This window comes from Ambystoma mexicanum, chromosome 1q, assembly GCF_040938575.1.
Source record: "Ambystoma mexicanum isolate Mex_15411 chromosome 1q, UKY_AmexF1_1, whole genome shotgun sequence".
In the NCBI taxonomy this organism is placed as follows: domain Eukaryota; kingdom Metazoa; phylum Chordata; class Amphibia; order Caudata; family Ambystomatidae; genus Ambystoma; species Ambystoma mexicanum.
The window spans coordinates 997,375,517-997,391,486 of NC_090922.1; the positions used below are offsets into that span (position 1 = coordinate 997,375,517).

Sequence of the window (15,970 nt, forward strand, 5' to 3'; positions counted from 1 at the left end):
TCCGATTGTAAAACGCCATTGAGATCTAGGACATGTAAAGGTGTGGAGATAGGAGACTGACACGGTAAGGGTATGTTGCTTGTTGGAGACTTTTATTGACTCAAATAAAATACCGAAAATCTATCTATGCCTAAACTCTAAGAGGGGTTTCCCTATCCCAAACAAAACTAAGGATGTCAGTTCAAAAAACAGTTCACCATCTTGTGTCAACACCCATTTCTTTCCCTTACAATCTATATAAACTGAAGAAACAAAGAGCTTTCTTGATCAAAAGGCCATCAGTTAGCCTTATTTGTAGGAGGGAGCTTAGATGGACGGATTAAGTCCCTCACCCCGAGTGTAGTTCTCTTCAAAAATATAAAGGTTTGCTGGTTCCAAAAATGAATAAAGTTTTAACTCAAAAGCTGACACCAAGAGTGCAACTTGTTTCTCTTGATCTCTTGTTTGGTATCTCAACATGCTAAGAGGATGCCTCCCTCCTCTTAGCTTTGCGATCAGTGTTCACCATCAGGGGGGAACGACTCCCTTCATCACATTCTTTGCAGCTTTCTCACAGGTCAAGAGGAAGTTCCCCCTCTGCTGGATTCTTGTACACAATATTCCAATGTCTGAGGGAGAGACTCTCTTCCCCAGGCTCCTTCATTCAGTTCTCCACAATAACAATACCAGAGAAAAGGCTGCCTTCGCCCTGGGTTTCCACAGTATTCTATAAAGTTCGACACGTGGGGAAATTACTCCCTTCACCATGTTTCCTTACGATGTTCTTACTGGGCCTTTCTCAGGCTTCTTTTTATGTCTCTGGTGCCCTGACCCAATTCCACCCAACAGATACTGCGCCAAAGAATAATAGCTAGTTCTCCCCAGGCCGTCGTCGGCCCTAGACACTGGTAGGCAGCCCTGGTTTTCTCCCACCAGGTATTGTGCTGAAGAAGAATAGTTTGGAATGCACTCCCCAAATAGTGGTGGGTCCTTGACCCTGGTTGGCAGCCCTGATTTACTGGTAATAGTATATTTTTTTTTTTAATATATTTGGCCGAATGGTACATTTGACTGAATTTGCCATGTACCATTTGACCAAATATATTCGAACAAATTGGCAAATGCATACCAAACATGTAGAGCGGGAGTTGCGGTGGTGTCCCCCGCTCCACATGTTTGGTCTGTATTGGCCTGTGGGGTTGTGGGGGTGTCCCCCACTTCCTCGATATTGAAGGCGGGGGGAAAAGAAAACAAAAAGGAAAAGGGTCCCTGCAGCGTTGGAACCGACACGCGTTAGAGGGATGGATCTGACGCCACAGGGTTGAAACGATCAGGCGGCAAGCAAGCACGTAAGTAGGGAAGGTGGGTTAGGAGTGGGGGGTGTGGGTGGTGGCGTTTGACCATATGATAACTGACCGCATGTGGGCTGTTTTTGTTTCGGTCAGTTTGCTGCGGTCACTTTTCATACGGTCAAACACCCCCAAACCGGTTCACTAACCTGCCAGGTCTTTTCTTTTATGTTTGACAGTCTTTCAATTTCATGTAATCTTTCTCTTGGGTCCCGGACCCTCATCCAATTACTGCATTCTCTTTTCTTTAATCCAGGCAGTGCTGATTTCCCCGGTTGGTGCAATCACAAAGGAACTCATTACTCCTTATTGGGTCAGTCCCAGGCCCCGCACCTTTTCTGTATTATGTTCTCTTGGGCCTCCCAGCAAGCACCCACATTCCCAACCCTTTCTCTCAGGCTCACCAGCTTTCTTTGGCCTTTTCCTTTTGGTCGAGTGCTGCTCCTGTCCTCGCGGCTCGGCGGCATCTCTACAGCCCTTTTTGATGCTCGGGCGGCAGCTCTCTGGGATTCCAGCTCCTTTCACCAGCGTTAAGTACTCTGTCTTCTCGTCTTGGAGTCCCCGTGTTGGGTTTGACTTATTCTGGTCATCCCCTGATAGTGTGTGTGGGCTTGGAGTGTTGAATATGGAGTGTTGGATGTAGAATGTGTGAAGCTGCTCGGATTCCACAGAGAGGCAGTTGAGAGCTGAAGCCTAAGAAGGGGGACCGGTGGATGCTTCTATCCTATGAACTTATCCTGTATTATTCCCAATGTACTTACCTGTGTTCCTACTAACTCACTAAAGCTACCTAAACTAAACAAGGCTCCCGAGTGGTTATTTCAACCCTAAACCTACATCTTAACACCCTGCCACAGAGCTTTCACAGATATGCCTTCCAGCGGGGAACAGTCCTTTCCTTTTCTGAGTCTCCTGTTTCAGTCCACACACAGGTTGCCAAACTCCCAGTACTCACCAGGTGGAGGTCTCTGTTTTCCCTCTTTGCTTTTGAATCAGTATTGGCCAATCAGGTGACAAAGAAGACTAGTACTCTTTATTAGTGGGTCCCTCTTCTTCATCTCTTTACTGACTTCACTTGCCTATAAGAATACATTATCCCTTTTAGTGTCAGTGTTTTCTAGACAGTTATCTCTATTTTATAAAGAAATATAGAGCACTGAGGAAGACATGGATGGGGATTATTGTTTGGTGGGTAGAGAAAATACTGCGTTCTCTCCGGATGGTCGTCCCTAATCTCATAGGGGGTTTCCCTCCCCATGTGACCCTTCCCATGTGCACTACCCCCAGGGGGACTGTTGGACTGTGGCCGCACCACCCTGGCCACACGAGAAGGGGCTCCCACTGGGGGAGAAGGGACAACATCTGAAGATTCGTCACAGACATCATTGAGTTTAGTTGAAGAGAATCAACCAATCCAAGATGCAGTGCCCCAGATAAGATTTGTAGGTGGGAGTATTTTACTCCCTATTTTTCTAAAGTTGGGAGTAAAATGTACAAATGTAATTCCAATTCTCAATTGGAGTATCTTATAAGCAAGTAAATCAATGTTTTAACTGGAAAATTGATTTTCTTTAGTAATTATTTTTTTGCACCTAGTTATTCTTCTCATCAGGCAGTAATAATAGTATGCAAATGAAGATTTCTCCTCTGTGAAGGATGCAGTGAATTAAAACGTGGTTGTAGACCCTCCTGAGTGAAAGAAATTCCATATAACAGGGTATTTGGCCCATGTTCGTTCTCAGTGGAGGTGTTCCCACACTCTTCAATTCAGTAATAGTAGTTTCTTACGGTCTTAGTACGTGCACTACAGGGTCAGACCTATCCATGCACCCTTGTGGGTGAAAGCAGGGGCTCAGTGTTCTACGTGTCAGATTCCTAATTTTTGTGGGGAGTATTTTTACCCCCTATTTGTTTTGTGAGTATTTGCCTAAAGTAGCCAATACACCCCTTATCTGTAGGGCTGCCAAGAAGATATAAAACCGGTCTACTTACCTGAGCTATCCACTTAGCCTCAGTTCTCCCACAGAAGAACAAGTCACTTACCCCTGGTAAACGTTCTTTCAACTGGATGTTTCTCCCACGTGTTCCTCATCTTTTGACATGTGTTGTCCAGCTTCTGCTGCTTCGGACATGTGTTGTCCAGCTTCAGCTGCTTCAGAATTCTTTTTCAGCAGAGGGCGCGGTGCGTAGATGGCACAGCGCCTATTGACATCAGTTCAGTTTTTCCCTTTTTACAGCAGAAATACCTGCAAAAGCACGGGAATGACCGTACTCAGCCTTGAAGGAACGGAAGCTGTAATAGCATGGGAAATTCTACTGTGGGGTAGGCTGGGAGGGCAATGAGGAATACGTGGAACATCCAGTCTAAAGAACGTTACCAGGGGGTAAGTAACTTGTTCTTCTAATGGATTGTGTCCTCCCACGTATTCCTCATCTCTTGACAGACTCCCCAAGCAGTATTTGACTTGGAGGAGGGAGCAGAATTTGACTTTACATGTTTTCATGAACCGAGTGCAGGACTGCTTTACCAAAGATACCATCCTGAGCGAGGGACGATTCCAAACAATAATGCTTTGTGAATGTGTGTATAGTAGACCATATTGCTGCTTCACAAATGTTTCTTCTTTGTACACCCCTTTGCAGGGCTGTAGAGGTAGTAATGCCCCCGGTGGAATAGGCCCTTAAACCCTCCGGAGGATCCTTCCCAGCCAGCCTGTAACATTCTGAAACGGCCAGAATAATCCATCTAGAAAAGGTCTGCTTAGAGAGAGCCTGACCCAGTTTGTGGCCCGTGTAGCCAATCAATAGTTCATCAATGCACGGTTCCGACATTCTAGATCTATAATATCTTAAAGCTCTATGAGGGTCCAACCTATGTAGTCTTTCCTCCTCCTTACCAGGATGAGTTTGGGGATAGAAACAAGGAAGAACTTTTTTCTGTCGTATGTGGAAATTGGAAATGATTCTGGGCAAAAATGAAGGTTTGACCCTTAAAACAACCCTAGCCTTGTGGAAGATAATAAAGGGTGGCTTGGACGAAAGTGCCTGGAACTCGCTCACTCTATGGACTGAAGTTGGAGCTTCCAATAGAATGGTTTTAAAGGTTAACAACCTCAAAGGACATGAGTGTAAAGGTTCAAAAGGTGCACACATTAGGAATTTTAGAACCAGATTAAGGTCCCAAACTGGAACCTGGAAAGGAGATGGGGGAACACATTGTCCCTTTAGAAATGGTGCCACCAATTGAATTATGAAGTAGGAACATTCCTCTGACTAGCGCCTAAAGATGGACAGCGCCACCAAATAGCCTTTAATAATACCAATCTGGAGCCCCAGATTGACCAAAGATAGCAGAAAGAATAAGACATCCAGAGTTTTACACATAAAAGGATCTACATTCTTTTCCCCGCATCAGTTGCAGAATTTATTCCAACTGCACCGGTACAAAGACTTTGTTGCTGGCCTTCTGGCCGAAAGCAAAAACTCCATTATGTCGTCCAGGAGGTCCCAATCCTTGTATCTCAACCTTTCAGAGCCAAGCGTGAAGGTTGAGTGTCTTGACCTCTGGATGGAGAACCCGACCCTCTCGCGCGAGCAGGTCCTTTCTTTGTGGAGGACAGATGGACATGTCCAGCAGGCCCTCCAATGTACCACGTCCTCCTGGCCCAATCCGGGGCAATTAGGATCATGTGTTTCCCAAATGTTCTCAATCTCCTGATCACTTGAGGAATGACAGGGACTGAAGGAAATGCGTACAGGAGTGGAAATTCCCAGTCCACCACGAACGCATCCCCTAAAGCTTCTCTTGGGGAAAATACCCTGGAGCAGTACAGATCACAGATCCAATTGGCAACGGTCGCGAACAGATCCACTTGAGGGGTTTCCCAAAGGGTGAAGATCTTTTGAAGGACTTCATGAGCTAGTTCCCACTCGTGCAAGATTGTGCTCTGCCTGCTCAGAGCATCAATCACTGTGTTCTCCTCTCCCGCTAGGTGAACTGTCAACGGGGAGATTACTTCTCGAATTGCCCAGAACCAGAGCTGCGTTGCATCTCTGCACAGTGGTAGTGACCCTACACCTCCTCTCTAGTTGAGGTAGTACATGGCTACTGTGTGGTCCGTCATTAACAGGACATTCTTTCCCCGTACAGAGGGCAGGGGCCTACAGCGCTAGTCTGATTGTCGATCAGCTCCCAAAGATTGATATGCAGTTTGGACTCTGATGGAGACCAATGACCGCCGACCATCAGATCATTGGCATGGGCTCCCCAGCCCACGAGTGAGGCGTCCGTTACTACTGTTATCTCTGGCCATGGTTGCCAACATTTTTCTCCCTTCAGAATGTTGTCCTCGCAGGCCCCCCACAGAAGATCCTGTGCAACCCTGCTTTGAACCTGAACTACGTTCGACATCGTTCCTGAAAACCAGGATCATGGAGTTCTTAAAGCCCATTGAAGGGATCTCATTCTCAGATAGGCCTCCGACACCAGAAAAATGCAGGATGCAACCTCAAAAAAATCTAAGGCCGGGAGACACTGGGCATTTTGAAACTTGGTGACCATCTGAAGAATGTCTTGAGCCCTCATCGCAGGTGGCAAGCTCTTTCCCAAGGATGTATCCAGTACAGCTCAGATGAACTGGAGCTTTTGAGAAGGTGTCATATGGGACTTCTTGTAATTGAGGGAGAAGCCCAGTCTGAAGAGAGTGGCAGGTAACGTTGAAATGAGCCAGGGCTTGTTCGGGAGAACCCGCCCTGATCAACCAATCGCCCAGGTAGGGATAGATGTGAATCCCCCCCTCTCCTAAGACTCGCTGCCACCACTGCCATCAGGTTGGCCGAGGTCAGCCCGAATGGCAGAAGTCAAAATTGATAATGAGACCCGCCAACTGCGTGCCTCAGGTATTTTCTGTGCTTGCGATGGATCGGCACATGAAAATAAGCGTTCTGAAGGTCCAATGACACCAACCAATGAAAATAAGCATTCTGAAGGTCCAATGACACCAACCAATCTTGGAGTTGGAGGGCCTGAAGGATCTGACAAAGTGCGACCATCCTGAACTTGTCCTTCCAGAGGAACTTGTTCAAGTATCTTCAATCCAAGATGGGTCTCGGTCCTCTGTCCTTTTTGGGTATTCGGAATAAGGGGAATACCATCCCTTGTTCCTCTCCCCTACATGCACTGGTTCTATAGCGCCTTTCTCTAGCATGGTTAAAATCTCCTGCAAAACAAGCGGATCTGGATTCCTCAAAGAGTGGTTCCCTGGTGGATTGTTCCGAGTAGTCTGAATAAAAGGAAGGCAGTAACCGTGGGCTACGGTTTCTAAAGCCAAAGTATCCAAACTAATGTCTTGCCACTCTTCTGGATGCTGAAACAGTCTGTCCCCCACTGGTGAACTGTGGCCCTAGACCTCAGAGAGGTCTTCAGGTGGCTGATGCAGCGGCAGATGGTAAAGAAGCCGCTGCTTGAGCTGGCTTTGCACCCCTTCCTCGTCCACCACGAAAATCTTCATTGGCCCCTTTGACTGGCCATTCCTCTCGCCCTTCCAACTGAGGAGTAGTAGCGAAAACATCTACCCCTCCAAGTTTGTCCAATAGGTCGAAAAGCCTGAGGTTGCTTAATAACGGCACCTAAAGACTTAGCTGGCGCCTTCGAGGTCTGCAACTTCTCAAGACTCTCGTCAGCCTTGTTGCCAAAAGAGTGAGACCGTCAAAAGGCATGTTGAGAAGTCTGGATCGCACATCCGGTGCAACGCCCGACTTCTGCAAGCACGCAAAACTGCGCATAACGATGCTGGTAGCCATGGCTCTGCTGATGCGATCAGCAGAGTCCAAACTTGACTGAAGAGACTCACACATGGCCTCCTTGCTGTCTCCAACTATGGCTAAGAAGCCATCTCTTTCATCCCATTCGGGAATGTTCTCTCCTGCCATGGAAATGCATTTCCATAGAGTGAAGGTAAACTTTGCGAGGACACATGTGTAGTTGGTAGATTTGAGCGCCATACTACCCCCCCCGCCCCCTCCCCTGGAAAATACCTTCCTTGCCCATCCATCTACTTGTTTGGTGTCCCTATCAGAAGGGATGGTAGGGCACGCCGCAATGTCGCAGTAGCTCCCTGCACCACCAGACTCTCCGGAGTGGGGTGTTTCAACAGGTGACTAGTGACCCAGACTACTGGAAGGGCGGTATTTCTTGGTCAAGTTCTTTAGCCGGATTGGTCTATAATGTCTCCCAATTAGTCGCAACTCTTTTCTGCAAGACAATGTGGAATGGTAATAGGGAATCTGACTGCAGACCTTTGTCTAAAATGTAAGTAAGGTCATCTTGTTTGTACGGTAATGGAGGGCTACTCCAACCCATGTAGACCACTACCTTTGGCGTGAGTTGCCTGTAGGATGCACCTGCATGCTCCCCAGCCTCTGGTTTCCCAAATTCCAACTCAGGTGAGGTATCCACCCCACTTGCAGTCTGCAGGTTGTCATAGAGGTCCCTCATCCTGGACTCCTCTGCAATAAACCTCTGGGGTACATTCGGCGTACAATATTGTAGGAAAAATTGAGCCTCTTTATCAGATTGCTCATCTTCTTCATAAATGGAAGAGAGAGACATAAAAAAGTCTTTCCTGGGTAGTGGCACATATGTTTTCTCAGTAATAATGGTTTTTGACAGTAATGGTTTCAACGCTGAAGTAGTAGTTGAAACTTTATTGGTGCTATTGGTTTGACTGGCACTCAGCGTTGATGGCGCAGCTGGCGTCGATGCCTTCAGCGTCTATGTCGATGGCTTGGCTGGCATCAAACGCGCCACCGGCAATGAAGGTGTTGATGACCTCGACTTATGCATGCGGCTCGACTGATCCTTCGATGAAACTTCATCGGATCGAGGCCTCGAGGGCTTACGATGCGGATCGAGTCTTCGTCTGGGGCTCAAGGGCACGCAGGATTTAGGTAGAGCCCTTTTCTTCCCGGCTTCTTTCGAAGGTGCGGTAGAAGCATGGCTTGGAGGCTTTCGTTTTTCAAAAGTTTTGAGCATCTTTGCTCGGAGGCCTCCCACTCGGCCGGAGTGGACTTTTTGGTTGGGCAAGCAACTCTCTCAGGGGAAGTGTCAGACGACGAAGTAAACTAAGGTGACCTGCAATGCCTTCTTTTTGATTTCTTCGAGGACGAAGAAGAGTGGTGTGAGCCACTCCTCGATCTCGACCGCTTGGCCTTCTTCCTCTGAGGAGAGACACCTCTCGACTCGTCAGTCGAAGGTTTCACGTTTCTGGTAGGAGATTTAGGGATTCAGCCTACCTTCAACTTCTCCTTACATTCCTTCAAGGCCTTTACATAGACTGGCACTTTGAGCAGTCAGAGGTGTCATGGTCTGCCCCGAGGCACCACAAACAGATTCGATGGGGATCGGTCAAAGACATTTTTGACACTTTTTGAACCCGGACTTCGGGGTTGTCGGTGTCAATTATAAACATTTAGATCTCGAAATGGCAAAGTCCTCACAAAAGTGAAGAAGCATGCAGTATTTCTCAAAGCTAACGCTCTTGCACAAAAACGGAACTGAAGTCAACGGACACTGCGCGTGCTATACATGCCTTCGATGACATCATCCTCGACGGAGGCCTTCGAGGGACATTGAGTTGATGCCATCGACAGCACCCTCTGCTGAAAATAAAATTCCGAAGCAGCTGAAGCAGGACAATACATGTCAAAAGATGAGGAATACGTGGGAGGACACAATCCATGTAAATGTTTTCACCAGTCCCCTGAGCAATTGTTCCATGTGGTTCAATCCCTCAAGCTCAAAATGCATTCTGACAATGGTATTTCACTAACTTAATCAAATGGGTCTTCGAGGCAGCATTAAACCTTCAACACATCAATTCCTTCCAGCATCTTGGTATGTTTCGATGTCTTTTAAAAAAGCAGAATTTCTCCACCGTTTACAAATAAATGTCAGTATTGCATTTTAAACGAGTTACCAGTCTTACATTCTAGGAAATAATTGCAAAGTTTGTGGCTCACCAGTTTCAAGGCCACCTCTCTCCATCTGATCCTTCTCAACTCTTTGCAATCTGGTTTCCCAACCCCATTATAGCACTGAGATGCCACTCTCCAGGTGATCAATGACATCCTGCAAGTCACTGGTGGTGAATACGCCTGCCTACCTATGCTTCTTGGTCTCTCCAGAATTAAATACAGGTGACTCAGGATCCTCCTCTCCATCATGTATGCAGGCATGGGGCCGGAGGGAAGGTTTAGATTAGTTTTCATCTTTTCGCATTGTTTGTTTATTTATTTCTATAGCGCACCTTAACCCGTAGGTATCTGGGCGAATTGGCAAAGGTTGCAAAAGATACTGGTTACATATGATGGTGCAAAATTACAGGTTACAGCAGTTCCAGAGATACACATGTTACGGGTTACAGGGGTAACAGTAGTGCAATTGTCAAAAGAATACACAAATTTACAAAAAGTATGGGGTACGAGGTCATAAAAGCACAAGTAAAACCGAGAAGTGCAGGCTTTGTACAACAGTGTAAGCCGATCAGAGTTCACCTTTACAGGACGATAGGAGAGTTGCAGTGGTCTTTTGTAATTAGTCCTTCTCGATTAGCCATTTGATGGCGTTACTTCTGAAGCTGGGGAATGATTTGGTCTTCAGAGAGGGAGGTAGTGAGTCCATAGCTTCGCAGCCATGACTGGGAAGCTTGTCCCACCAGACTTTTGAAGTTTGTACCTAGGGACTGTTAAAGGAATGGTTCGTCAGAAAATATTATTGGCCAAAAAGATGGCCAATAATAAAACAAATATGTAAAATATATATATTTTTTTAGGTGTATAAGTGTCTATGTAAAGTTTCGAGCAAATGAAGCTCAAACTTTAAAATTGCAATCACTAGGGGGCATCCATTTTGTGATTGCAGGCGCCTCCTCGGCTCTGCATTTGCCGCACTAAACAAGCAGCAAAAGCCCCCTACTGGGAGCTTTTGCTTACTGCATCCTGAGCAGAGCTGATGAGGCTGCCTTCACTTTCATTTTATGTTTTCTGTGCTCCCCAAGCCAAGGGAAGCACAGAAAACATAAAATGAAGGCAAAAAGCCGAGGCTCACCAATTAAAAATACAACGTTGTTGTATTTGTGATTGCCGTGGTTGGCAATCACAAATACAACAACGTTGTTATTCTGACAGCGGCAGCTTTCGCATGGAGTCTCCCGGACTCCCCCAACGCTGAGGGAGTCCAGGAGACTCCCAGCGAAAGCTGCCGCATTCAGAATAACAACGTTTTTGGATTTGTAAATACTGCAGCATTTACAAATCCAAAAACGTATTTCTCACTGCGGCAGCTTTCGCTTGGAGTCTCCTGCACTCCCTCAGGGTTGGGGGAGTCCAGGAGACTTCACGCGAAAGCTGCCGCAGTGAGAAGCACTGCAGCATTTCTAAACACCCACGTTGTGTTTCTGCCTGCAGCGGCTTTCACTTTGGAACTCTCGGGCTCCCCTTGGGAAGCCCGAGAGTGAAAGCTGCTGTAAGCAGAAACACTGTGGCATGGAAACACAACCGCGTTGCGTTTGTGCCTGCCTTGGCTTTCACTTTGGGTCTCCGGTGCTCCCCAGGGGGTGCTCGGAGGAGCCTGAGAAACTTAGAAAGAAAAACCGAAGCGTTTTTGAAAAACAACAACAGCTTGGAGGCCATGGGTTTAAAAAGCTGCGGTTTCATTTCTAAGTTTTCCGGGCTCCTCCAGCCTGGAAAACGTAGAAAAAAATGCAGCTAGTGCTCCTTTTTTGTAAAAAATAGCACTTAACGAGATGCAGCTGCAGCTTTCCTGCCTGTAGTCTCTGGTCCCCGTCCTCCGCGTCCGTCCGGCACCAATGAAGCAAAAGCCACCGAGTGGTAGCTTTTGTTTACTACAGCTGGCTGGCTTTTGCTTCATTAGTGCCGCTAACGCAAGCACAGGCGGCATCCATTTCACAGAATGGATGCCCCCTAGTGCTTGAAATTTTAAAGTTTGAGCTTCATTTGCCCAAAACTTTACAGAAACACTTAAAAAAAATATATATTTTACATATGTTTTATTATTGGTCATCTTTTTGGCCAATAATATTTCTGAACAAACTATTCCTTTAAGCCATTAGAATTGGATGATCTTGTGACTCTGGTAGAGTGACTGGGTTTGAACTTTTCTGTTAAGTATCGCCCGGCTGCTTGGTTCAGAGATTTGTGCATAAGGGACATAGTTTTGAGTTGAATCTTCTCATTGAGTGAGAGCCATTTATACTGTCTTCTAGCTTCAGATATATGCTCTGTCCTCGAAATATTCAAGGCTGACCTGAGGGTGTCATTTTGTAAGATTTGTAACTTGTTGAGCACATATTTGCTTGCACCCAAGTAGAGTGTGTTACAATAGTACACCTTGGATAGAATTAGGGTTCTCGCAAGCGTGATGCAGCTCTCCTTGGAGAGAAGAGGTTTGCATGCCCTAATCAATTTACCTGAGTAGGCAGTAGCAACGCTGTAACGTTCACTTGTTTGTGTAGGTTCAGAGAGGCGTTGAGATAAAAACCTAATGTTTTAACTTCTTTGGCCACAGGGATCTTGTTCCCGTTGATGTTAAAGGTGGTATAGTCATTGTTCAGTTTGTTTAGGTTCGTTGAAGAACCCACGATCAGTAGCTCTGTTTTATCATCATTCAGGCAAAGGCCATGAGTGGCCATCCATGCCTGAATGATCAGATACATTTCGTTCACTAGTCGTACATCGCTATCATAGACACCCGTCCGTGGAAGGACGATCTGGGTGTCATCTGCATAGTTAGTGTAGGTGACCCCCAGACCGTCCAGTTTGTCAAAAGAGGCATCATGAAAATGTTGTACATAGTGGGCGATATACAGGAGCCTTGGGGAACTCCACAGGTGATAGGAATAGGTTTTGCAGCTGCTGAAGGTGAAAAGAAAAGACTCATAGTCCTATTATTGATAAAGGATTGTATCCAGGTGATGGCATTTTGTGAGAAATGAGCCGGTGATTCGAGGTGGTTACATTAAATGTTATGGTCAACTAGGTCCAACGCTGCTGATAGATTCCAAAGTAGTAATAGGGCAATTTTACCATTGTCCTTAATTTCATCTATTTGTGCTTTTTGATCGATCAGCGCAGTCTGTCCCGTGTTGTGGTGGAAAACCAGATTGGTGTGTCCCTAGGAGGTGGTTAGTCTCCAGGTATTCCTGGATCTGTAGGTAAGCTCCCCTATCCATATCTTAAGTAGAAATGGGACTGTGGTGATATGCCTATAGTTCGTGGGGATGGTGGGGTCCAGTGATTGTTTTTTGAGGAGCGGTAGCACCCATGATTCCTTTAAATTGTTGGGTACTATACCTGAGGTGATAAGTTTAGATATGAATGGTGCCAGGTCTATCACAGCGCCTTTAATTATTTGCGCTGGGCACATGTCACCTTGCCATTTAGATGGTTGAGGGGACGCAATCATTTTTTGTACCTCCAGGGCTGAGACTTTGGTGAATCGAAAGGCAAGTGGGGGAGGGGTGGGGGGGGGGGGGTGGGTTTAACCATAGTCTTAGTGTTGTAGGGGTGGTCATCAAGATTATGGGCGTTAACAAGATTTTGGAGATTTACTTGCTTTTCAGCAATTTTTGTTTGTAGGGTGGCAATTTTGTTGGTGAGAGCATTTTGAATGTTTGTACACCAAAGTTTACCCTTGATGCACAGGTCTAATGGGGTGATAGGCGTCTCTATTCCTTTGAGCTGGAACTGGCTTGGTTTATCCTGTTATACGAGTCGCGTTTGGTTAGCAGTATTTCCGCCTTGTATTTAGCCGATAGATTCACTAAATTCTTTGTGTTCTCATTTGAGGGTAGAAGTTTCCATGTGGATTCCAATTTTCGTTTACGCATAAGCTTTTCAATTCTGGGGTGAACCAAGTGTTCAAATGTGCTTTGGGTTTGCTCTTGCGCATTTTTAGGGGAGCAATGCAGTCCAGAGCTTTTGTAATGGAGGCGTTGTAACTCTCTACTAATTTGTTTGGGTCAGTATTTTCGTCTAGAGAGTTCAGCGTGGGGAGCACGAGTGGCAGAATGTCCTCTGTGTTATTTCGTTTATTCCTTGTAAGACAGGGGAGGTGCTATAACGTTTTGTTTATTTTCTTGGGCATTTACTGAGAGAATGAATGACAATAGATGATGATCTGTCCAGGACTGGGGTGTGATGGCAGTAATTTTAGTGTCACAATTAAGGTTGGCTACCCAATCGAGAGTCCTGCCTTTGTTGTGGGTAGGATGGGTGAATTTAAGGGTGAAGCCTTATTCTGTGATGGTATTGGCTATAATAGTTAGTGCTTGGTGGTCATTTAGACCTAGATGGAAATCTCCCAATGCTATCATTTGGGAAGATGTTTTAATATTATCCGACAGAAGTGATAACAGATCTTCCTTCGAAGTTGCCAATGGGTCCTGGAGGTCTGTATATTAGTTGGATAGTTGGGGTACTAGAGTTGTTAATGGGTATTTTAGCTGTCAGTAGTTCACAGGATGCGAGTTTGGTCAAGGTAGATAATCTGATATCTATGTTAGTTTTAGCTATGATGGCGACGACACCACCACCTCTAGCATCTGCTCTGTCAACTCTTAGAATTGTGTAATTGTCTGGTACAGCAAGTAGGAGTGACGGTCCTGCTGCAGCATGCAACCAGGATTCTGTAACAGCCAGGAAATCTCAATTATCTGCAGTGATTAGATCAGCAACGTCCGCTGCGTGAGCTACCAGAGACCTGGAATTAAGGCACCCTTGATTGTCTGCGTAGTGGCTTGGGCTTGATAATTATTCTGTTTAGGAGATTTGATAGTGTATTTTGAATTATTTGCTGTGGCTTTCCTCAGTATAGTGCAATTTGAGGGGGTATTAAGTAGCAAACTGGCTTGAAGTGATCTAGATAAAATCTGGAGTCTAGAGCCAAGTTTGAGGTTTCTGTCTGTAGTTTGGCACGGGTAGGTTGATGGCCTAGATTTTATAGTGTTGCTATTGACAAGATACATATTTGGAGGTGTCTGGAGTCTTGCGCCGAGTCTGTGCATCCAGCGAGACTGCTGCATCCTGTGATGGTGTGCTGCTGGAATGTATGGGAGGCCTGCATGGAGCTTGTAGATTTGAATTATATCTAGTGTACTGTCCTGCCAGGACTTCTCTTGTGGTCATAACCGTTTGGTGTTTTGCTTGCCAGGACTTCTCTTGTCTCATAGTTCCTTTTATCTTCTAGTAGCATATACCTTACTTGTTGGCTTGGTATACATGCTTGACAAACTTACTTTTCTTTCCGTAATTTCACACTGTTAAGAATCGTCTGCTCTCTTGATTTACACACAATCTTCTTCCCACTTTGCTTTGTGCAACTTTACAATGTTCCATTTCTCTTTGGCGTGGTCGCCAAAATGGCCCGGAGTCCCCACACTGCTCTGGCAGACTCACTGGTTCTCTAACATAGCCAGGCTTGTTCGTGCTTACGCAGCATACCTTTGCTGCCAGCTTCCCACTCAGGGTGGCTCAGATGTCATTTAAGGCTTCCTTGCGGCACCACTCCTGCACACCAGCTTCTCCGGTACGAACAATGCTACTTGACTGCCGGACACCCAGGGACCCTCTTGTGGTTCCTGGTGTCTCCATGGCACACACTACAGTGCTACACCCATCCTAGCCTTGCCACATGCAGTCGATCCCGGCTGTGCCATCTGCCAAACTCTGCCATGCTGGCTTATCCCAGAGCTGTACAGTAGTTCCCTGAACGGATACTGCAATGCACACAGGCGACATATACATAGCCCTGTGCGCTATCCACCATAGCATGGCAGCGTTGCTTGCCTTTGAATCCTATAAACATTCACTTAACCTGTCTAAATGTTTCAAAGGCCGGTGCAGTAGTTTCTGTGAGGAATCAGAAATGAGAGATGGACACAAATGTACAGTTTTCTCAAAGTTCACTATTTATCAAAATAAAAAAGGGTGGGATAAACGCCTATCTTTCCCTTTCCTAACGAGGATGTCCATACCTAGCAAACTAAAGAAAGAAGACCTAATCTGGAAAAAGTCTCTGAACCTCACACTGGCACTTGCCATTTGATATTTTCGCTTTCTACTCGTAAAACCTTTACTTACTCCTGCAGGTACTAACCAGTACACCATAAAATATTGACATCCATCATTAGCCATCAGGTACCACGCTTCCAAATCACTTGGTAAGCGTGTCACCAGCTCCTTCTATAGGTTAACATACAACAGCACTCAAACCGATTTCTAACTCAAATTTCCAACTCAAATTTCCCTCCTTTTCTCCACAAACCGTTTTGCGTTGGCATTTTGTTTTTTACATGGTTATGTCTTGACTTCATTTTAAAATGGTACAACATATACTTGACCTCAGGCGGGATTGGCATTGGGGCCACACAACTGAAACTGATGCACTACTCTGAACAATTCACCACTCGTGTCAATGTTGACTTATGGTGCTAGCCAACGCCTTTATAAAATGCTTCCAAACAATGTGATAACTTCACTTACCGGGCACATGCTATGGAAGTAATATGCAATTATGTTCTAAATATGGGTACACTGGTCTTGCTCCGTTTAACAAATATTTATTT

General features: G+C 45.8%; 1 protein-coding gene across 2 annotated transcripts in view; it reads right to left on the reverse strand.

Moving 5' to 3' along the window:
* Positions 1-15,970, reverse strand: part of MIGA1 (mitoguardin 1) — a 1,504,768-nt gene that overhangs the window by 1,270,780 nt on the left and 218,018 nt on the right. The window lies entirely within an intron of this gene.